Source organism: Entelurus aequoreus, linkage group LG12 (assembly GCF_033978785.1).
Source record: "Entelurus aequoreus isolate RoL-2023_Sb linkage group LG12, RoL_Eaeq_v1.1, whole genome shotgun sequence".
Lineage (NCBI taxonomy): Eukaryota > Metazoa > Chordata > Actinopteri > Syngnathiformes > Syngnathidae > Entelurus > Entelurus aequoreus.
In genome coordinates this window covers 27,903,044-27,928,294 of record NC_084742.1, presented here as the reverse complement: position 1 = coordinate 27,928,294, position 25,251 = coordinate 27,903,044, and the positions used below count along the sequence as shown (strand labels likewise).

General features: G+C 39.8%; 1 long non-coding RNA gene across 1 annotated transcript in view; it reads right to left on the bottom strand.

The window, feature by feature from the left end:
* The window catches only part of LOC133662769 (uncharacterized), a 147,724-nt gene that overhangs the window by 5,157 nt on the left and 117,316 nt on the right, over window positions 1-25,251 (bottom strand). The window contains exon 2 of the long non-coding RNA XR_009828158.1: window positions 2,703-2,792. This is a non-coding gene — a long non-coding RNA (uncharacterized LOC133662769). The remainder of the gene's footprint in view (window positions 1-2,702; window positions 2,793-25,251) is intronic.

Sequence of the window (25,251 nt, the reverse complement as noted above, 5' to 3'; positions counted from 1 at the left end):
TTCGGCCTTTGACTTCTTGCAAATCCGCTCTTTGGGAGATTTAAGGGACACTGCGGGTCACGGTCATCCCGGTTCGCGTCAAGGCCGCGGATTTGATTCCTCAATGAGGGCCATTAAAACCAAGGCGAAACGTACAGAAGGATGCAGGCGAGCTTGAGGATCCTCTTTACAAAGACGCAAAACCAAAAAATGACATCTTTACGCGAATAAACTTGTAGTTTTACATGGATACATTTCAGTTTTTTAATTGTAGTATGTCAAATTTCTCACACAACGCAGCAGTCTGAGCCCAGCAGCAGCTGTGTCTCTCGAGAAAACAGTTTTAATTAGCGGATGATATTTGTTTTTTTCCCCATTACGCTGCTGATGATCCAACTAAAGTCCACTCCATGTGTTGTTTTTCTCATTGGGAACAGACACACAGAAGAGAAACTAATGATAATATGCTGTTGATGTGCCAAAATATTCAGTATTATTATTTTACTTTATTTTCCTATTTTATATTAGCTCCATTCATATTATTGCACTTGTAGAGTAAAACTTTCCTCTCTTAAAAAATGCTTTAACTTATTATCTTATATGCATTAGAATCCGCTTAAGTTGCTCGTCAAGTTCTGGTTTACCGTGTTCATATTACTAAAATGTGCCTGCTTAAGTTGACATCACCATTTATGGTTGACCGCTTTTGTCGAAATAACATTTCTATGAAATGTCAACATGTGTTGGACTATTGTTGCCTCCATTGCTAACTATACTGTATGTCTCGTTACACAGGATTAAAACGTGCACAGTGGCTTTCTGTTTGGTGCAAAGTAAGCTACAAAATAAAAACATGGCAGTATTAACCTAGATTCTACCAAAACTACTAACAAATTGCTTCCCTTTTCTAAAATGTTTACAGTGAGAAGAACGATTTGTGCAAAAGTTTAATTATCATTGTAGTCAAGACCACTGTTGTCATAACACATTATCAGATTACATTTGTAGCGTAAGGCATTACTGTTGATAGCGGCAATCATCCCATTACACTTAAAAAAAAAAATACATGTTACTTACTTATTCTACTTTCCAGGAGGACCAAGACAAATCAAACACACCTTTTCATACCTTAGCATGTCACATGACTTTAACCGGGAGATATGAAGCCGGCTTCTTTCGCGTCACGGTCAAACCTGTTTATAGCGACCACTCAAGGAAATCAACAAAAGTGGCCACCACAAATGGTGGTTGGAGCCATGATGAAATCACACGTTGATTTATTAAACACAAGGGATGGGACGTTAGACCAGTGGTTCTCAAACTTTTTTCACCAAGTACCACCTCAGAAAACACTTGGCTCTCCAAGTACCACCATAACGACCAACATCAATATGCAGTAGTGTTGAATTGAGTGGAGTTTGTGTTTATTTCGAACATGAATGCATACAACATGATACATTACAATTTCCAGTTTCTCTATTCAACATGTTTGAAAAGGAGTAGGAAGAAGCATAGCTTATTTAATCCTACCCCTTTTCCTTTACATAGCAGCTGCTAAAACTTTTGTTCACTTCCTGTTCTCAATTTATTCACAATATACTCCACAAGTAATAACATTAAAAAAATAAAAATAATAATAATTAGTGAAGTAATTTATATTTCATATGGTGAGATGAATAACTGCCGCTTGTAACAAACTACTGCCCAACACTGTATGTACGGTACGTATTTTATTGTTTTATTTTAATTTAAGTACCTTTATAATTACATAATGTTACTCATGATATAAGTCGTTAATCTGTACAAAGCAACCTAGATTTACCCCTCATTGTTTGAACTTTCCGATTTAGAAACCACAGACCACGAAATATATGCTTTAGTGTAAACGTTTCATTCACCGATTGTGTGCCTGCAGAGCAGTTATTGTGTGCCCAGCAGCACATCCATCGTGGGCGGGCTGATAGCTCTCTGGTGCTCATTCAGTGTGCTGCAGTTAGCTACTTTGTGTGCTTTTTAAGTGTGTTAGCCGTTTTACGACATTGTTCTGGTTTTGCTAACTCAATATAAGTCCAAAGAAAGCAATGGATAAGTGATGTGTGGTTTGAAGCATTCAAGAAGTATCCACAGCGTTGTCAACACCTTCTCCTCCTAATTCCTATTTCTGATGCACGTAAAGAAGATTAAGTTAAGTAGACTAAATGTTTTATTCTTAATCATTGTAGTGGCCTGGCTATTAAAGTTAAGGATGTTTGTGATTTCAAACTGAGTGCACCACAGAGTGTGTGTGCGTATCGGCAGGGCGTCTGGACGTGAGGACAGTTCAGCTAGTTATTGTTTTGGCTTTGTTATTATCTAGAAAGTTGATCCATCACCCCCTTGTTATGCTTGTTTGATATACAGTACTGTATAGCGCTTTATGTGGTGTTCAAAGTGTTCAAGAATTTACTAAAATATGAAGTTTTGTTGAGGCCGGAACCCCTTTTTCAGGTTTACATTGTTTCTGATGGAGGAACTTCCTTCACTTTCACTATATGTTTCTATTTACGAACAATATCTACAAAATCTAGGTTGTAATGTGCATTCAACATTTTATTCCAATTTCTATTTTTACCCTTTTAGGAGCAGCACCTTCAGGAACCAGGTATAAAGGCCCTTTGACCACCATTGCAATGCAATACTTTGCTTTATTGATATTTTTTTTATTAGGTACTCGTACTGATTACCTGCTCAGTGTGTCATCCTCACGTTGATATCCAAAGTCTTCCTCCAAAAAGATCAGAAGGTCTGCGTTCTCCTCACTCGCTTCCTCAGACCTGAGCGGGTAACATGCCAAAAACCACATATATAACTCAACGCCGGGAAAAGCCTGAGATTAGTTTAACCACATTTTTAGTATGTCTTGACACCGCTGACAGCGGTCATGAATGGCTGTAAAAAGTAAAGTCTCCTCCACACATTATGGAGGCAGCGCCCCTGACATATTCATCAACTTTAGTGGATCTTCCTTTGCAACCATGACCTCATGCAGCCTGCTTCTAGGGGGAATTTAGTAGGATTTCATATGAAATGTACTGCAGTGTCAGAGTCAGCTCCCAGTGGAATAGTTTGCTAGAATATTTTTATTATTATGAACACTGTGAGGGTAAAGAAGATTTGTTGTAGGACTATTTGTGAAAAGGGGTTAGTACATTACATGAAAAAAGGGCCTGGTGTACTTGGCGTGTGGTCCAAATACCACACGCCAATCAGCGTGTGCAAACTGTACAATTGCATGTACATGTAGTGCGCTAAACAGCTTGTGCAATCTATAAAATAGCGTGTAATATTAGTGGGTGAGTTGCGGGCGATCTAACATTGTGTGTGCAATTGAAAAGTGCTGCAGACCGCCTTATTTAAATGAGAATTTTGCGTGTACTGCGTTGAGTCTGTGCCTCAACCCTCACTTAAAGTGTGAATGAAGGATGTGTGAAGAATGCACTACCGACCTGATGAGACCTGATAAGCCCAAAAGAGAAAGAGGTGATATAGAATTATCTGCTCACAGATGTTACCTGGTGGATGTTTGAGCACACTGCAGCTAGTACTGCATAGTCCCACTCCTTAATGCTTCAGTCACACGCGGGATTCTCACAGGAATGAGGCAAAATTACAACCTCCCCTACCGTATACAGGGCATTACCAAAAAGACACGCTCATTTACTGCACATTCATGATATCATGGTCCTACCTGTGGTGTTTTGCTATGTTTTCAAAAGAGCAGGAGACATATATCACTTTAAACAATTGTCATTAAAAAATGCATCAATTTAATTTGTTTTAATCGGCCCCTTAAGTCATCTAGCAGCTCTGAAATTATACAAGGATGTTGCTAAATTGACAATGTGTCTGATATATATAAAACATTTTCCGACCGCCCACATATGTCTTTGCAACGCGTGTGGAACTGTGTCAATTTGACAGTCTGCGTCCTTTTCAAACGTGCTAAACAAAACGCAAAATTGTGCTTCCAAAATGGTGATGAGTGTTAAAAGTAATCACATTACACCTGATGTATAATATATTAGCATATTTTCCCATTCTTTTGGGAGTTTTGATGATCAGAATATATTTTGCATATTAATGACGACACTTTGCACACTTTGCATGCTTTGACTTTGTACTATCAAGTTTGCACGTGCTTTAAAAAACACGCAAACCTTAAGTAAATCGGGCCCTAAGTGTACAATTGATAACAAGTGCAAACGTGATGCAGACAGAGCTATTTAATTGAGGGTTTTGCGTGTACTTCTGGCTGTGTCCAAGGAAACACCAATTTCCCTAATGACATCTTATGTGCAAACCTGTGTTGCTTTGTTATGTTGCAAAAAATGCAGCAAACACCACATTTTCTGAGTGATGTACTGTATATGTGTAACCTAGACAAAATAACCTATTTTTAGCACGCCAAAAGTGTTGTGATAGTGTGTCTGGAATGACCCAGAAATGCATTTAAAAATGAATGAAAATGTATGTTGCAAGAAATATTTTATATAGGAGATATCTCCTATATGAAAAACAGGCAAAAAAACCCCGGCAGCAGACAAAAATATTAATCATTAGATTTTTATTTTTTTTAGCCCAATTGCTCAAAATTCTCACACGTGTGCTTTTAAGTTTATAACAAAGTGTGTACCAAATGTAGTGGTGATTCCACAAAACACATTTTCAAGCGACAGTTGGTGTTTTGTTGAGCTGTTTGACAACCCGACTTAAAAAAGGAGATGGAATTTTGCCTATCGCTCACATGCCATATGAGAAAGAAGAACACACTTCTTTTTCTTTGTTGTGCATTCTAAAAACAAAAAAAACAAAAAAAAACTTGTACTAGACATCTAACAATGCAGCTAATGGGATTAATCCATTACATCTATAAAGCCCTCTAAAAAAAACTTCCAACCACAGCCAAAAATACTCTATTTACATGTTGTGACCTGAATATTAACCAAGTTTAGCAACATTGTTATTATAAGACCTAACGCAGAATAACTTTTTATAGTAACATGGCGCATTGATCACAGAGGTAACATAGCTACTACACTTTTTGACATACCGAGCTGCTGAGTCGCCTCTGAGTTGGTAAAAGCTTGTGCTCAATTAAAAATCATGTCTCACAAGGGTGTGGCCATAAGCCGAGAAGCATTTCTTACTTGAGGATTATGAATAATTCATCATCCAAATAGTGTGCTGAAAGATACAAACATCCCATCAATCGGCATCCCAGTGAGAGCGGACATTGTATAGTAAGTGATTGTTTTATTACATTCGTACTTTGTATTTCTTCTTTAGCACTTAGCAATACTGCTACTCTGGCTGGATCTGCTAATCACACAGCTTCTAAAACTTGTAGCTAGTCCTCTTTATATTCAGGTTCAAATAGATATGGTTCTGGATCATCATTTGTCCTAAAGTAGTCGTTGGCTCTCATGAAGTCTGCTTGAATGAAGTAGTGTTCGTTGCAATGCGCTCCCCCCAAAAAAACTCAAAGTATGTAAATATTACATGTTATCAATGTGCTTAACTTATATACTTAGTGTATATAAAACTCAGTTGGGGTTTTTTGGATGTTTTTAGAGGGATTTACAGGCAGAATAGATCAAATATCCCCATTACCTGCATTGTTAGCTGCCTCTTGCAAAAAATTTTTTTTTCCAATTTAGAATGTACAAAAAAGAGAGGGACATACAGTATGTAATCTTGTCTCACATATTGATTGTAATTAATAATTCACCGCAATTAAAATTCTAAAAAAGTGCAGTTCCCTTTTAATGGCGTCCAACTTTGAGTTGAATAACAGTGCCAGCTTGTAGTGTATTCGTCAGAAAAATAATAGCATTGGAAAAACAGTAGGCCTCCATATTTTGATTGATTTGAACCTTTTTGTAATCTTTTCCAGTAAATTGTTATAATAACTAATTCCTAACACTTATTGAGTAAACAATAGAACTTGTGATTGTGACTTCTTTCTTCATCTCAGTTGAAGGTTGTACAGAGGAAGCCTGCTGTTGTTGTCAGGATGTCACAAAGAAAGTCAAAAGAAACATATTTCGACCTTGCACTGCAAACTTTTTGCGCTGACGTCTGTCTGGCATCTCCATCAAAAGGTTGTCTTTGGAATCCAGTCAATTACCTCAAACCGGAGGACAATCAATGTGTCGTCTTCAAGTCTCTAGTCAAAGGTTAAAATGTGAAGGACAGAGCTAGCCTGTGGTTGTGTCTAATGATCCCTCTAATTTTTCATGTGTGTGAGCAAACGCACAAACTCCCTGAGCATTCAGTGGAGCACATGTGAGCAACATCAGACGTGCACACTGTGGCCACACCAGCGTCACACCTGTCCCAAACCTGACAACATAACAATTTAAATGTTTTATTAAAACTATTTTCTGATATAAGTGATTTTTCCCCCTTACAATGACAGTAACAAAAAAACATGTTTTTCATGACCTATGTGCTACTATTGTATGTCTGGCTGCGGGTCCTGCCTTTAAAAGAAAATGTTACCCCTTTCAGAGATTACGTTTAGTTCCTGTAACTTTTTGTCTGTAAAATACATCTTTTTATTAGCATTTATGAAATCTAGTGACAACATTTCATGAATAATATCCTTAGATTAACATCCTTAATAAATGGCAGTAAAATAAGCTCACATCTGATTGAGGAGTCAGAGTGTTACATCCTGGCATTTACACATTGTGTGGCGTTGGGGTTGTCCGACTTTTTGTGTGGCCATAAACGCAGCACTGGCTAAGTGCCATGAGTGCGTGTGTTTGTGCAGGTGAGACAGAGCGAGCGAATTCTGTTGATATGACGGATGACAAAGTTGGTTTAAGCCTGGTTTGTATGGCAGAAAATGACCAGTTTTTCTATATAAACATTTTTTTACTCATGTTTTTGGTGTGGTCCTGCCTTTAAAAGAAATGTTACCCCTTTCAGAGATTACATTTAGTTCCTGTAACTTTCTGTCTGTAAAATACATCTTTTTATTAGCATTTATGAAATCTAGTGACAACATTTCAGGTGATCTTTTCCGCCGTCCTCACCACTCTCTGCAGATACTTCCAGTCTGAGGCACTGCAGGCTCCAGTCCAGACAGAGATGCTGTTGGTCAGTAGGCTCTCCATAGTGCCTCTGTAGAATGTGGTGAGAACGGGGGGAGGGAGCTGTGCTCTTTTCAATGTGAACAGGTTGGGATGTAGGGGGCACAGTCTTTTCATTATTTTTTTTTACTGAACAACTGACTTATCCGTACCGCACATTCCACATAAATACGGCTGGGCTAGACCCCAGCCACCCCCGCTACTCAGAGAGTTTACTTACATATTCACATATGTCTCAAAGGGCTGCACAAGCCACAACGACATCCTCGGCTCAGATCCCACATCAAGGCAAGTAAAAACTCAACCCAAGGGAACAACGTGAAACCGTAGATGTTTCACCCCCCCTTGGGTGCAATGGATGCCGAGTGGATACGGTTAATAATGTAAGAGTCCAGTAAATAGTGAGGCCAGCAAGAGATCCTCAACATGATTTACATTTGGACGTATCTAAAATAACTCAAGTTCCCCCAACAAAGATCATTTAAGGGTGTTTCTACTTTTAACCATTTTCGAAGTCTTTATAAAAAAATTTAAATAATTGAACCAATATGAATTTTAGTTTTACCGCACCTCTTCAAAATTGCCCGTGTATACAGGAAGGGATTTTGTCAAAATCGCAGCGCCATATGGCTCCCAGCAACACGCAAAAGAATGAATGAAGCGTTGGAACGCTGAGACATGGTTCGCACACAGAGGCATCTGGCATGATGTTAAAAGTCCATACATCGAAAAGGTTGCAAATAGATGTTTTCGTAAATCGAGGTTCCACCCTATCATTGGCATCGATGCTATCAATATTTATTAGCATTTATGAAATCTAGTGACAACATTTCATAAATAATATACTTAGATTAACATCCTTAATAAATGGCAGTAAAATAAGCACACATCTGATTGAGGAGTCAGAGTGTTACATCCTGGCATTTACACATTGTGTGGCGTTGGGGTTGTCCGACTTTTTGTGTGGCCATAAACGCAGCACTGGCTAAGTGCCATGAGTGCGTGTGTTTGTGCAGGTGAGACAGAGCGAGCGACTTCTGTTGATATGACGGATGACAAAGTTGGTTTAAGCCTGGTTTGTATGGCAGAAAATGACCAGTTTGTCTAGATAACATTTTTTTTACTCATGTTTTTGGTGTGGTTTTTGCTCAATAAAGTGATTGATGGAATTCCTGTCCGTAAAGTGTCTCGACAGACGATAATTGAACTGTGTTGACAAAGATTGTTTTATTCATTGGGGCCACTCTTGTTGTCACCTGTCACTCACAGAGTTGCATTGCAAAATCATACAGAATCAATTGTAATGTGTTTATTTCGTTTAGAGTTCAGATGGGATTTTTGATTTTCTGCGCGGCATTAATTTGCTGTGCGCAGAGGACGCGTTAGCAGAGCGCAATTGCGCATCTTAGAGGGAACGTTGGTTGTGTCATCTTTCTTCCCCTGCCTGCAGTGTTTGTCTAAAAGGGGAACGTCTCCATTTAATTAATTAGAGCGGACCGCGACTCCCCGACCAGCTCTCTTTTAGTTAAAACAACGATGGCTGTCAACACCTTTCTCTTTACACTCTTTTTCTTTCTTTATCCGCTTACGATAAACACCTTGCCCTAAGCCTTCTCTCTGTTTGGAGCTACAAGTTTGTGAAGGCAAGATTTTTTTACTAGTAAATGAATAAGTAACTGCCTGTGTTTTAGCTCAATGGTAGTACACTGGTCTCTCGCACAGGCGATGTGGGTTCGAGCCTCGCTCGGAGCAGTGGGACAAAACGAAGCAGACGAAAAAAAGAGAGTACACAATCGCTAGACGAAGCTGAGCTGTTTGTGATTGACAGCTGTGAACACCAATCATTGCATTCTGCCGTCAAAATTGGGGCTTCCTGATTGCGTGGGGCCACTGGGCTTCAGCCCAGGTAAGCCCCGGCATTAAGCCGGCCTTGCCAGTGAGTTTACCCAGCAGGCACAAGACATTAAAACAACATTGAGAACGTGTTGAATTAGGTCATGACATTGAGCAACTCAAACATAACGTTGAAACAACATGCTTTTTGACAACATCTAATCAATGTTGGGTTCTGATGTTTATTTGACCATTGAATTTTGGTCATTTCCCAACCAACAGTGTGGATCCAACATTGGACATCAACGTTGTCTCACTTTACAAATACAATTATTTTCCAACGTTGTTTTAAAGTCAATTTTAAAGGACATATCAACCAACGTATCAATGTCTTGTGCCTGCTGGGTAGGGTAAGTTTACGACCACCTACAATGCGGGAGTGCTTGATTTGTTTCACCTTAAAAAGGAACTGCACTTTTTTGGGTATTTTGCCTATAATGCACAATCTTCATGTCAGACAGGAACACATGATTTTTTTTAATGCCTTACTTGTAATTAAAAGTAATCTTACTACGGAGTCAATGGGAAGTCCTCTATTCCGCCCATAAAACCCAATAAATAACCATCTAAAACCTGCCAACATTTACATCACGTAACCTGAATATTAACCAAGTATTAGTGATATTGTAATTATAAGCGCTAACGTTAAGGACGCATTGTCAAAGGGAGCTAACTAGCTTGTGCTGCTGTATTGACATCATCAGCTGGTAGCACACTTACTCGCCTCAACGCTCGTGAAAGTTAATTCTAGGTTATAAATCATATCTCTCACTTAAATAGTGAAGGGATTAGAACATAATCAAAGAAGTTGGTCAACTTTGACATCCAATTTAGACCCGGAGGTGGCAAAAAATACCAAAAAAAGATGCTTCGTTCCACCCCCTTCTTTCTTCGAGAGGATTATGAGTCAATCTTCATCTAAACAGGAATATATCAACATCCTAACAGTTGGCACCCTAGTGAGAGCAGACGTTGTACAGTAAGTAATGTTTTATTGTGTTCGTTGTTGCTCATGAAGTCTGCAGTGAGTAGTAATCAGTGATGTGGTTGGAAGGAAAAAGCGAACGTTGTGATGCGTCGCCGTATGCCTGAAGTCAACAAAATACGAAAATGTTATGTTAATGCGAATGTGTACTTGTAGCTTGTAGATAAAACATTGCTAGAAGTGTTTGGATGTTTTTTTTAAGCGCTTTATAGGCAGAATAGAGCGATTTGCAGAGGCGCCATTGTAAGCTAACTTTTGCTCGCATTTATTTACAAGTTAGAATGCATAAAAACAGAAAAACATACGTGTTCTTGTGAATGATAGGCAAAATTCTGAAAAAAAAGTGCACTTTCCATTTAACCCACTTCCAGACAGTAGAAGTAATAGAATAGAATAGAATAGAATAGAAAGTACTTTATTGATCCCTGGGGGAAATTCAGCACCACAGTTCGCTCACAATAGACAATAATATTAATAAATAATATAATATATATAACATATTATATATATCCATCCATCCATCCATTTTCTACCGCTTATTCCTTTCGGGGTCGCGGGGGGCGCTGGAGCCTATCTCAGCTACAATCGGGCGGAAGGCGGGGTACACCCTGGACAAGTCGCCACCTCATCACAGGGCATATTATATATATATAATATATAAATAATATAAATATATTGTACATCTACTCTACATTTAAGTGCAGTCAAGGAACATATGCATTATACAGTCTGATGGCTGTCGGTATGAAGGACCTCCTGTGTCGTTTCGTAAGTAAGTAATCTCACCACATTTGTTTCCTAATCAGTTGTTGGAGCTATTTTTTAATGTTATTGGATTTATTGGTGTGACGTCATAATTCCAAATAGACTGATAGTTATCGTGCATTCCTACTTTCCAGTATGTTAATTTAATACTGAAGTCTGATATTGAATAATAATTTTATTAGATTATTCTCACCTTTTTTTCAATGACTTTCTTCCTGTGTCTGGACCATACACAGCTTTTGTTTTCATGGTGTATCGACTTTTTCTATATAATGTTTTTTTTTCTCCCCACAGTGTAGAAAAGCGTGTTGTGAATGTGTGCAGCTGATGGCCATCTTTTGGAGAGAACTTTATTGATTTTGTCCGGGGGTAAATAATCGGTCGGGTCTACAAGCTGTCATGTTCGGGCTGATTGCTGCGCACTGGTGGTCTTGGGGAGTTATCTTCCCCAAATATCCCTCCCTGATCCTTCTTTAGCCTCCTTAGTTTATCTCTACATTTATTGATCGGGACGTTTTCCTTCCTTTATTTTGGCTTTTAATGACAGCCTGTTTGCACGTTATCTTTTTGCCCTCGTTTGCTTTTTTCCTGCAACTGAAAAAAAAAGAGTGTGGAATAAAGAATGAGGACATTTAGAGGGGTCAAAACCGTTACTCTATTCAGTCCCTCTGGGATTATGGTGGGCTTTTTTGTGAATCTGCAGCAGCATTTTCAAAAAGTTGCACCAAAAGTAGCAATGTTTCCAGGCTTGCTTTTTCATCAACAATACATCCCTTTGTGATTTTACGAATTTGTGATCCGTTTTTAAATGTTTTTTTGTAACCCTAACCCAAAAAAGCACACGATTTCAACACATCTAACAGAATATGCCTTATTTGCATCTTAAATTAAAAAATTTTCAATATTGACAGCAATTTACCAGTGCCCCGAGGATCGTGCAGGCCTTTTTTTAATATGCCTGAATTTGAGGTATTCCCCCAAAAATTGCAATGTAAAGTGCAGTTTTTTGCAAAAAACTTTGGAACAACACAACAGAAAAAGTTATTTTTTTTAATCAATTTAGAAGAGAAATTAAAAATGTTGATCTCTAATAATAATTGGTTCTTGAACATTGTTTGTAAACTGAAATGTTTGTATAGTGAAGCAGCGTTCCCCAAAATAATCGATGTAAACATGAATAATTGCTTTTAGCCTCGACAAAAGTTCCTAGTCTAGTAAGTCTCTTTGGTGCCTTTTAAAACGTTAACAAACATGTTGCTGCAAAAAACAAAAAAAACAAAAAACAAAAATGAAACTCACTTTTACTTTGTGTTGCCAAATATATGTGGCATTTTTTGAACACTCTGGGATCATCTTATTGTCTCCGCTACCAAAAACTAGCATGTGTGAGGCAATCCTTCATCGGCTTGTGTCCCGGTAGTGCCTTCTGCTTTGGGGTAATAAAGGTCCGCTGTGGCATCATTTTCCAATAACTACTAAAGACTTGCTGCAGTACAAATCCCCCTTCGCTGATAAAATCTTCGAAATTAAGGTGCCACAAACCAGAGGCTAACTAGCTAAAATGGTAGCTTAAAGCAATACTGCTGGATTGAGAGAGTTCGGACACATGTAAAGGTTTTCTGATCACACAAAGTGATCTCTAAAACAGGCTGACACAACTCTGACCAGCATAAGGTACGACAATTGCAGAAATAAACAAGTTAGAAGTGCCGCAAAGCTAACAACGCCAAATCAGCAATACGTTTGTAACTGGGGCCAGCCAGAGTGGTTGCACCAGGTTTACGGTAGTAAACCTCTCTCCCTGACAACTTCCAAGAGTGTACTCGCCGCTGTGTTTGCAGATCGGGCTTTTAGCTAGTGGCTGCACACTTACCTCACAATCGGGCAACGGTCATTACACAACATAGAGCCACTACATGTGCACCATTGTCATACTCCGCAAAAATAGTGAATCCCTCCTTGTTTCCAGGCTGGTTTGTTGACTTTTGTGAACCCATATTAAGTAACTGTCACACCTGGGTGAAGTCTGGTCTGGGTTTCGTCTGGTTTCATGTTTTGTCATTTCCTGTTTTATTTTGAAATGCTGACTCTCCCTCTCGTTTCAGGTCACTTGCCCTTCCTCCTGTTTCACTGGTCTGACGTCTTTCCTGATTGCCTGATTGCGCCCACCTGTGTCACCCTCCCTCATGTGTATAAATGTCTCATCCTCCTTCTGTCCTGTGCCAGAGTGTTTTGTATCTTTTGTGCGAACCTCCAGCGTCCATGTCCACAGCCATTGCCACGTTCTTTGTACCCTTTTTGTCAGGTAAGATTAGTTGTTTAGAATTGCCTCCCTTGGAGCGCCTTTTGTTGTTTTTTTTTGCATATTGTTCTCTTTGCAACCTTTTTCCCTCCGCAGCTGGAGCGTTTTGAGTTCATTGAGATTTTGTTAGTTTAGAGATTAGGTAAGATCGGCTTTTGGTAGCCTGTTAAGTTTCATCCCCTTTTTGACCCTTCCCTTGTTTGGAATAAATATTTGTTGTCAAACTCCTGCATCTGTGTCCAGAGTCCTGTTCCGGTCTTGACAGTAACACAATAGATATAAGTTGGTAAAATGGCAAGAAAAGCAACACGCTGAAGCACTTGCAAAGTAATAATAATAATAATAACTGGGATTTATATAGCGCTTTTCTAAGTACCCAAAGTCGCTTTACATGTTAAAAACCCATCATTCATTCACACCTGGTGGTGGTAAGCTACTTTCGTAGCCACAGCTGCCCTGGGGTAGACTGACGGAAGCGTGGCTGCCAATTTGCGCCTACGGCCCCTCCGACCACCACCTATCATTCATTCAACATTCATTCACCGGTGTGAGCGGCACCGGGGGCAAGGGTGAAGTGTCCTGCCCAAGGACACAACGGCATGGTAAGAGGCGGGGAGCGAACCTGCAACCCTCAGGTTTCTGACTCGGGCGCTCTACCCACTATGCCATGCCGCCCCGTGATGATTGAGTGATGACTGTGTAAACAGGATGTGACATTGGGGGCCCTCCTCTTCAATATGGCCATGCCCGTGTCTACAGGACTTAGACTTAGACTTCCTTTTATTGTCATTCAAATTTGAACTTTTCAGTACAGATAAGAACGAAATTTTGTTGCATTAGCTCACGGTAGTGCAGGATGAAAGAGCAATAAGGTGCAGATATAAATAAATAGATTACTGTACAGATAAATATATTGCACTTTTGCATATACATCCACGTTTATGGATGTATGTTATATTGTCTTTATATTCCAGCGAGTTAATCCATTTTTGGGGGGAATTGAGGGGATTATTTTAATGCGTTCAAGAGTCTTACGGCCTGGGGGAAGAAGCTGTTACAGAACCTGGAGGTTCTGCTACGGAGGCTGCGGAACCTCTTTCTAGAGTCCAGCAGTGAAAACTTTTCTTGGTGGGGGTGGGAGGAGTCGCTGCAGATTTTCTGAGCCCTGGTCAGGCAGCGGCTTTTTGTGATCTCCTGGATAGGAGGAAGAGGAGTACTGGTGATCTTTTCCGCCGTCCTCACCACTCTCTGCAGATACTTCCAGTCTGAGGCACTGCAGGCTCCAGTCCAGACAGAGATGCTGTTGGTCAGTAGGCTCTCCATAGTGCCTCTGTAGAATGTGGTGAGAACGGGGGGAGGGAGCTGTGCTCTTTTCAATGTGAACAGGTTGGGATGTAGGGGGCACAGTCTTTTCATTATTTTTTTTTTACTGAACAACTGACTTATCCGTACCGCACCTTCCACATAAATACAGCTGGGCTAGGCCCCAGCCACCCCCGCTACTCAGAGAGTTTACTTACATATTCACATATGTCTCAAAGGGCTGCACAAGCCACAACGACATCCTCAGCTCAGATCCCACATCAAGGCAAGTAAAAACTCAACCCAAGGGAACGACGTGAAACCGTAGATGTTTCACCCCCCCTTGGGTGCAATGGATGCCGAGTGGATACGGTTAATAATGTAAGAGTCCAGTAAATAGTGAGGCCAGCAAGAGATCCTCAACATGATTTACATTTGGACGTATCTAAAATAACTCAAGTTCCCCCAACAAAGATAATTTAAGGGTGTTTCTACTTTTAACCATTTTCGAAGTCTTTATGAAAAAATTTAAATAATTGAACCAATATGAATTATTGTTTTACCGCACCTCTTCAAAATTGCCCGTGTATACAGGAAGTGATTTTGTCAAAATCGCAGCGCCATATGGCTCCCAGCGGCACGCAAAAGAATGAATGAAGCGTTGGAACGCTGAGACATGGTTCGCACACAGAGGCATCTGGCGTGATGTTAAAAGTCCATACATCGAAAAGGTTGCAAATAGATGTTTTCGTAAATCGAGGTTCCACCCTATCATTGGCATCGATGCTATCAATATTTGGATCAGCCCGACCTTACTTTTTAGCGCTGTGGTCACAGAGCCAAACGCAGACGTCACATTCGTGTTCATTCAGGCTTTAATGGGAAACAATCATTATAAAAAAAACACTTTTCCCTCCTTGTGAATAATGACTGTCAGCTTTAAAAGGTATGACTATGACGTCATTCTAAAAAATTTTATAACGCTATAAACCAACACTTTCTACAGCTGATTGAGTTCACACACCACGTAGTTAAATAAAACTTGTTTTGACCACACTTAAGAGTTAAAACGCATTCATTTTTTACCCCAAACTACTCATAGTTTTTTATGACAAGCTTTCATTGCAGTTATCACGGTTGAGACGTTCAGGCGGGTCGGTAAACTAGAGAACTTCCTCTGGGCCAGCTGCCACCGCCTGTCTGCATCTCCACAGCTGTGAGTGAAAGCATGGCGACAAAGGAGTGTGGATAAAAGCTTGAATAATTAACGGCAACTTCACTTTGTTGTTCATCGCAAGAGTATCAAGTCTATTAGACAAAGTAGATTCTGTAGACTGTAATTATAAAATGTCATCATCCCCACGGTTTACTGTTTTGCAGAGTGAAAGGAGACAGACAGTTATAAGGTTGCCATAGAGGAGGCGGAGGGAAGGAATGTACACAATGAAAAATTTACTACTGTGGGAACTTTGGCTGTTATTTGCACTCATGAAAAAAAAAAGTTTACAGCAAAGAAGGAACTCATTGGGCTTTTTATATTGCTTCATGTTGAATGCAGAGCACCCTGGCTACACTCTTCAATGGTATAGTTTGTTTACATTAAACATTTACATTTGCAGTGTTCAGGAAACTGTCCCAAAATGAGTATGAAGCAGCCGATTGTATTTCAAAGGGAACTGTACCTTTTTTGACACTTTGCCAATCATTCACAATACTTATGTGAGATCCGTTCTTTTTTCTGTGCGTTTTAAACCATAAAAAAAAAAAAAAAAAAAAAAACATCATCGTCATCTATTTTGCCTATAAAACCCTCTAAAAAACATGCAAAAACAGCCAACAACGCTCCATTTACGTGTCTTGACCTGCTTATTACCAAGCTATAGTAACATTGTTATTGTAATATCTAACACAGAGGAACTACTTACAGTAACACGACGCTGCTTACAGCTAACTACTCCGCTGCTGCTGAATCGCATCCAAATTTGTAAAAGTTAGTTTGAGATTATAAATCATACCTCACACCTGTATAGTAGAAGAACGTGTCCACAGGTCAAGATGTTGGTCAACTTTAAAATTCAACTTAGAAGCAAAGACGTCGCTAGGAAGGCACGACAAGATGCTTGTTTGCGCCCAGATTTTTGTATTTGAGGAGTGGGGATTATAGTTAATCATCCAGACATACATCTTGTGCTGAAAGATCTAAACATCACATCAGTCGGCATCCCAGTGAGAGCAGAAATTGGACAGTAGGTGTTTTTTTTGGGTTCGCAGATTGTATTTGTTGTTTAGCACATAACAATGCTGGGGCATACAACCTGCTCAGTGGCCTTGTGGTTAGAGTGTCCGCCCTGAGACTGGAAGGTCGTGAGTTCAAACCCGGCTGAGTCATACCAAAAACTACAAAAATGAGACCCATTACATCCCTGCTAGGCACTCAGCATCAAGGGTTGGAATTGGGGGTTAAATCTCCAAAATTTTCCTGGATGCGGCCACCGCTGATGCTCACTGCTCCCCTCACCTCCCAGGGGGTGAAAATAGGGACGGGTCAAATGCAGAGGATCATTTCACCACACCTAGTGTAGGGGTGATTATTGTTGGGACTTTTTTTTAACTTTAACTTAGTGTTTCATTGTAGCTGGATCTGCTTATCACTCAGCTTCTAAAACTTGGAGCTTATCCTCCGTATATTCAAGTTCAAACAGATAAGGTTCTGTATCCTCGTCGTTGCTCTCATGAAGTCTGCCATTATTAGTAATGTTTGTTTTTAAGACTGTTTTATATGCTGAAAAGGTCATTACCTCTTACCTGTGTCAGGTTTGTGACTGACAGTTTAGTTAGGTTTTGATTTTTCCTCTGTTTGTTTTTATTTCCTGTCAGCACTCTTATTTTGGTTCAGTTTCCTGCTTGTCTCCCTGAGCTCTGTTTCCCCTCAACTGCGTCTGATGGGCACCTGGCCACACCTGGTGTCAATAGGCCGGCTGCTATTTAGCCCTGCCTTGCCCTCCAGTCAGTGCTGGAGTATTGTCGCTGTAGCTGTAGCTGTAAGCTGTATGCTGTGGACTGTATGCTGTTTCCAGTTTTCCTGTTTGCTGGTTCCTGTTCCCTGTTCCTGGTTCTTGGTTTGTGTTTTGCCTTAATTTTGGACATTAAATTATGTTTTCCTGCACCAAACTTGCCATCTCTGCATCTTGGTGTTTGTCACCACCTATACTTGACAACCTGCATTGTTAACTGCCTCTTGCTAGCAAATGTTCACTATTTCGAACACACAGAAAAGAGAAAGACGTGTCCCATTAAAGGGTGAACTGCACTTTTTTTGGAATGTTGCCTATCGTTCACAATCATTATGAGAGACAAGAACATATGTCTTTTTTTTTACGATTTTAAAGATGATGAAAAACGCTGGAAAGATGGAATAATGGGATTCACCATTGCAGCCTTCAAAGCCCTCTAAAACAACTTCAAAACCCTCCGTTTTAGATACACACTGCAAGTATACATGGCGTAACTACCATCGAGGACACCGAGGTCATGTCCTCTGTATTTTTTTTTATGTGACAAAAAGAAGATGATATGACTGACTGACAATGTACTTTGTGTAGCACATTGTGTGTGCTGTACATCAGCATGCGGTAGATCATCTTCTCTCAATATACCTTCTTTGGTTATGCACAGCCGGCTACAATTCCAACAACGTACCGCAATGAAGTCTACTTTTACTTAAAACATCATCCGATCCAAAATGTGCTATAAACATAACATCAACATTAAATTATACTGACGCAACTAATGTTGGTTTCACCTGAAAGAAATTGATTCAAAACGCTGTCGGTATCATACATGTCAGTCAGGTTTTCTTCAAAGAGATCAAGCCCGCCCCACGCTAAAAGCAAAACACCAGCTGTGTGTGGGGCTTCGCAATCCATGGGGGGCCCGCTTTGCGTGAAGAAGCACAACACATTACAAACGCAAAAATCATTCACCTGCTGATGCAAAAACTAGCTTACAGTTAATACTGTAGCATGCCGTTGCAAGGCGATGTGTTACTACGCTAGAAAAACAGTTCCTCATTGTTTGCTCTTACAAAAATAATGTTGCTACGGCTCGGTTATCATACAGGTTACGGAACGTAAATAAAAGCATTGTTGGCAGTTTTTAAATGCATTTTTAAAGTGATTTAGAGGCAGAATGGATTGCTCCCATTTCCCCTTTAAGCATTTTCAATGGAACAAAAAATAATATGTCATAAAGTGTCCACATTTTAAGACTTTTAAACTGAATGAAGATCAGAATCAGAAGTTTTTATTAATCCCCGAGGGAAAATTGAGAGATAAGATACAAAACACCTTTTAGTAAAGTTTTACCATTTAACAAAATTGTAGCATTTTTACTCTGTATTCTATTCTTTTAGTTTCCCAAACTCAAAAATGACATATCTTAATGAAAAACTAATTTAGCACTAAATCAATGAAGTAAATGCTGCAGTGCAATCATTCACAAATCACGCAGCATTCAAACATAAACCTGACCATATTGGGTTTTTAGACTGAAGTCATGAGTAGACATGGAGCTTCTTTCCTCTGAAGTTTCTTTCTTTGACTGACTGAGCTTTCGCCCAGTTCGTCCCAGGTGCTCTACATCAGTGATGATGACTGATTAGGTGACAAGCACCTGTTTGCTGCTACTGGTGCACTCTTGGAAATATAGCGGGGGTGTCAAAGTCATTTTAGATCAGGGGTCACATGGAGAAAAATCTATTCCCAAGTGGGCCGGACTGGTAAAATCACGGCACGATAACTTAAAAATAAAGACAATTTCAGATTGTTTTCTTTGTTTAAAAATAGAACAAGCACATTCTGAAAATGTACAAATCATAATGTTTTTATTTCTATTTTTTACACTTACATGTTGTGGTTAATAGTATTCTATCTTTATTTGTCGTTATTTATATTTTCTGAATGAATTATGTTAATGTTCATCAGTCAACTCATTGGTGTTAATTTTCAATCTATCAAAATAAAAGCAATATATCAAAATCAAATTACAGTATGTTATTTATGTAGTTTGATCATTTTCCTCAACTGATGTACTAACTTCATGTGGTTTATTTTGTACATATGATACAAATAATTGCTATTGCGACATCCAGTGGACACACTTAGAACAGCTGTTTCTTTCATTCAACAATTTCAGGTTAATTTTTATACTTAGCAAACTCATTCCGTGGGCCGCATAAAACCTGTTCGCGGGCCGTACGTTTGCCACCCCTGCAATATAGTATACAGATCCATGTCCAGGGATATAGCCCGGAACTTGTAAGTCGGAGCTCGGAGCTCGGAAGGACGTCACTGCAGAGTTGTGAGTGTTCAAGTTACCAGGTCAGAAATCAAGATGGCCACATCCACGAAAGCTATTTCTGTGCTTGCCTTGTCTGAATATAAACAACTTATGAGAAAACATGGTCTCTCTCAACAACCTTCAAGCATGTTGGATGCAGTGGAAACAGAGACACTATTGCTAGCAACGTACAGGCTACAGCATATGTAAAACATGAAATAAATGTAGTTTACACAACAGTAATGTTAACATATTTAAACATCCAACAATACATCGTATATGACTGATTTACTGCGACAAAAACTAATCAGAACTGCTATTAATGGATTTTATAGAAGCGGATGTGATTGTTTACATCCAGAGCAGCCATCTTTGCCGGCAGGAGCTCTGTGCTCCTGTGTCATCCTTTTGTGTTCCTGATGTTTCCCTCTTGTTTTCATGTGTTTCTTTATTTTATTTTTGCCTTTTGGTTCGGGACCTTTTGAGACTGTGTGACAAGGGCTGGCACTTTCGTGACTTCTGTGGTGCTTTTTTGTGAACTTCTGGATGTGCCTCCCAGGAGCATTTTGGCCATGGAGACCAGCTGCTGGGTCTCTGCCACGCCAGAGTCTGTTTGGAGAGACTGGAGGAGATGTGGAGGAAGAGACAGGACAAGCTTCACAGTGTCTTGGCTGAATGAGCAGGTATCGGACACCTCGGTCTTCTTGGTCGTATCCTCGCTCATACATGCAGACTGGACACTGGCCGGGAGTTGGTGGGCAGCTCTCTTGGTTGCTTTGTTGGGTCTGCTCCTGTCTCTGGCCATGCTCCCCATACCCCAGCAGACGATGAGGTAGAACACCGCAGAGGCCAACACAGTGTATATGTTTTGTTGTTGTTATTGTTTTACTTTTAATGTCTTTAATGTCCTTTGTGTTCTTTGATGTTTCCCTCTTACACACATGTTTATGTAGGGGCGGCATGGCGTAGTGGGTAGAGCCAGAAACCTGAGGGTTGCAGGTTCGCACCCCGCCTCTTACTATCCAAATCGCTGCCGTTGTGTCCTTGGGCAGGACACTTGACCTTTGCCCCCAGTGCCGCTCACACTGGTGAATGAATGATGAATGATAGGCGGTGGTCGGAAGGGCCGTAGGCGCAAACTGGCAGTCACGCTTCCGTCAGTCTACCCCAGGGCAGTTGTGGCTACAAATGTAGCTTACCACCACCAGGTGTGAATGAATGATGGGTTCTCACTTCTCTGTGAAGCGCTTTGAGTATCTAGAAAAGCGCTATATAAATGTAATCCATCATTATTATTATTATTATTACGTGTGCTATGACTATGAGGTTTTTTTCCCTTGGCCTCAGTCTGGACCCCCTCTCCAGGGGCCCAGGCTTAGACTGAATTTTTTATTTCTCACCCCCCTGCCAAGCGTTTACTTGTTTCTCACCTTTTTTGTAAGGGGCGATAGAAGTTGGCAGACCCGTCAGCAATCCTGTTCTGTCTCCCTGTAATGTTTGTCTGCTCTTGAATGGGATTGTGCTGAAAATCTTAATTTGCCCGCGGGGATTATTAAAGTATTTCTGATTTCTGATTCTGAAAAACTCGGGGGTGGTGAGAATGCTCCAACTTACCGAGTCTGAAATCCAACCTCGACAAGGAAGTCGGAAATTCTGACTTCCCAGTACAAATGGAACACACCATCAACTCAACATGCATAAATGGTCTCCTTTAATGGAGGCTTAGTGTTTTTGTTTTTGGATCATTTCTGTGTGCCCTGCTGGCCACTGCACTATTGTATGCAGCCAGCCAATGGAAAAAGTAGCTGCCACAAGTGGAGCCAAGGCCGCATTTTGGAGAGCGCCGCCATAAGTGTTCGCCCACCACTCAGTGCATGTGTGCATGACTCCATCTGGTGTGCACAGCAGATTTTGGGGGTCTATCACTGTGAGCGCACTCATCTTCCCCCGCGTGGGAGGCGGGGAGTGATCTGCATGATGTGTCATCTTAAATAATTAAGTAACAAGTGTCCAGACTGTCTCCCCTGTTGTCATGCCGAACAGCTGTGCCTGCAGCGCTCCACTTCTTTGACGGGCGCCGCTCGTTTCAGAACCCTCGCTTTTGTGACGGACCAGTCAGTGTTTGGGTAAACGCATCCATCTGGGATTCTCGACAGGGGAGACCGCGTGCCAAAACGTACTCTTTACGGCGCCGATCTGAGGCATCAGCGTGCCCTTTAAACAGCACTATTATTAAAGATGGAGGAGTCAGACAAGGCTGTCAAAAGGAGCTTGACTCATCACCAGTCCAAAGAAATAGCTTATTCCCCATTTTTCTGATAACTTGTGAGGAAAAGTCATCTCCCATCTCTGCTTTCCAGTATTTCTATGGCTGCCGAGGCAAGATGTGTTAAATATATCCTGCACACGCTTCTTTTGTCGCACTTGTCACTGTCTTTTTTTTTAACGCTTTTGTCATTGTTTATCAGGCGCCTCATCTACCGCCACCTCCTCTATTCCTCCAACAAAACTGCTTATCAGTCTTCATTCCAGTACAATTTATCATTATAGTTATTCCTATAAAAATGAAAGACACAACACACTAACAGAAATAATGCATTTTGAGGGAACACGACCTCGGATAAGCGTAAGAAGATGGATGGATGGATGGACTATAATAATGATATTAGAACACTGATGTATGGCAATTTCAACAATATCATCAATATATTTCCTCCATTGATCCTTCTTTATAGGTTTTTTGGCATATCTATAGCCAGCATTTATTGATGAATTACATTTCTGTCAGGTTTTTATAATTCCGTCTTTGTCTTTATTCTCTTATTTAACATAGTGTATTTTCTATATATTATTAATTCTATTTATTTTATGTTATTGAATTTATTTATTTTTTCTTTAATTTGTAATCCTTATTTTTTTTAACATATTTTATTTTCTTTATTTTTCCTTGATCACTAAAATTTATATTCTTTAAAAATGTTTTTACTTTATATATTATCTATTACATTATTTGTATTTAATTTTTTTCTCATCTTTTATTTTCTTGATGGTTCTTTATTACTGCACAAGCTATAGTATATATCAGGGGTCCCCAAACTGCGGCCCGTGGGATGAATACGGCCCGCCAGCGTCCAAAAATCTGGCCCGCGGGAAGTCTCAAGTTTTGTTTTTATTTGTCCGACCGCTTCTATGTTAGCTACCTCTCTTTGTTTATAATTTCTATTTTCTTCTGGATCTACTCTTTATTTTATGCTGCCCTTTTTTTGCTGCAGCTGCTACATATACTATAATACTGTACATCAGGGGTGTCCAACTCATTTGAGCTCAGAGGCCACATGAAGGGAAATCTGCGCACATACGGGCCGGACTGTTAAAATCATGGCATTAAAAAATAAAGATAACACACACACACACACACACACACACACACACACACACACACACACACACACACACACACACACACACACACACACACACACACACAGCCTGGCCCCCGGCCAAATTTTTTTTAAACCCAATGCGGCCCCCAAGTCAAAAAGTTTGTGGACCCCTGGTATATATCATCAACATATGTGTAACTCATATTTATTTAGCTTATTTCCCTTCCTTCATTACTGCATAATTGATCAATCTTTTGTTACACATTCTCTATTCTTTTTTTCGTTCTGTTAGGAAATGTTGTCACCAATCATAAGAAGTAAACAAACTTTGTAATGACAAACGTAAATATGAATTATTATGTTAATTTCATAATGTGAATTAAATTGTACAGTAATTGCTGAGATATGGAGAGGGGGCAGGATTAAAACAACGTATTCCTACTCCTTTTCGGACATGTTGAATTGTATAACTTTAATAATGTGATGGCCCTTAATGTAAGGGGTTAAGCATGTCTGAAACAGATAAAGCATAACCGTTGCGTGATGCGCAAAACAGTCAGATAATAGAACGATGATTAATACAAAGGTGAAATGACGAAAAAAACAACACAACATTTTTTTTTTCTTTAGTTTGCCTGCGGAGAGGTTGAAAGAGTTTCACATAGCATTGACATAAAATTATTAAGCCATAAAAGATTACTTTAAATTTGTGATCTTCAGATTGCTTGTATAGCGTGTTAACGTACATTACATGATGTGAAGAGTAAAGAGCCTCTCTATCACTAACAGCATTTGCACTTATTTCAGAGTTCTGGAACTAAAAATTATGTCAACCGGTAAAATTCCCCCTAAAATGGAAAAACGGTATGTACAGTATCTTAGGCTTGTTTTCTGGCAAGTTTCAGCACAAATTGGAATGCCCACTTTTTTAATGTAGTGCGCCTGCATCAGCCTGCTGACGTCACCTAGAAAAGACTGAAGGCAATTGGTATTGTAGTATGTCTTTTGGTAGCATCTTCATTCCGAATCATGATATTTCCACACAGAATTTGGAATAATATTAAACATGTCTGACAGATGCATTGTTTTAAGTGGTAGTAATACAACTAAAAAAAGGGTCATCATTTCCAAATGATGGGAATATGAGGAAAATATGGACCTCTCCAGTTAAATTGACTTGTGCAAAATGGTATAGAGCAAGCGAGAGGAGTGTATTTTGCAGCCATTATTTTAATGATTCTGACTACAAAGCAGAAGGGTTTCTGTTGGAGTTTGGATGGAGAAAAAAAATTGAAGCCAAATGCGATCACGAAAATCAGGAGCACTCTTAAAGGCCTACTGAAACCCACTACTACCGACCACGCAGTCTGATAGTTTATATATTAATGATGAAATCTTAACATTGCAACACATGCCAATACGGCCGGGTTAACTTATAAAGTGCAATTTTAAACTTCCCAGGAAACTTCCGCTTGAAAATGTCGCGGTATGATGACGTATGCGCGTGACGTCACGAGGTCAAGGGAAGTGTTTGGACCCAATTCAAATACCTCTGTTTTCTTCGACAAAATTCCACAGTATTCTGGACATCTGTGTTGGTGAATCTTTTGCAATTTGTTTAATGGACAATGGAGACTGCAAATAAGAAAGTTGTAGGTGCGATCGGTGGAGCGGCGGACTACAGCAACACCAACACCAGGAGGTTGTGTTGTGTTTTGAGCAGGATAGCAGACGCGCTACCGTGAGTACGCCCGCCGCCGCATCTAAGTTAGCTTCTGTTTTTTTAGCTTCGCCAAGCTGAATATTATTAATCGTGTATTTACATGTTCATGGTTTAATAGTATTTTTGATCTTCTGTCTATCCATCCAGTCAGGTTTTTTTTAAATTTAGTTTCTATCTGCATTTGAGACTGATGCTATCACGTTGGCTACGTAGCTAGGTTAGCTTCTATTTTTTTAGCTTCGCAAAACTGAATATTATTAATCGTGTATTTACATGTTCATGGTTTAATAGTATTTTTGATCTTCTGTCCATCCATCCAGTCAGGTTTTTTTTTTATTTAGTTTCTATCTGCATTTGAGACTGATGCTATCACGTTGGCTACGCTGCTAGGTTAGCTTCTATTTTTTTTTAGCTTCGCAAAGCTGAATATGATTAATCATGTATTT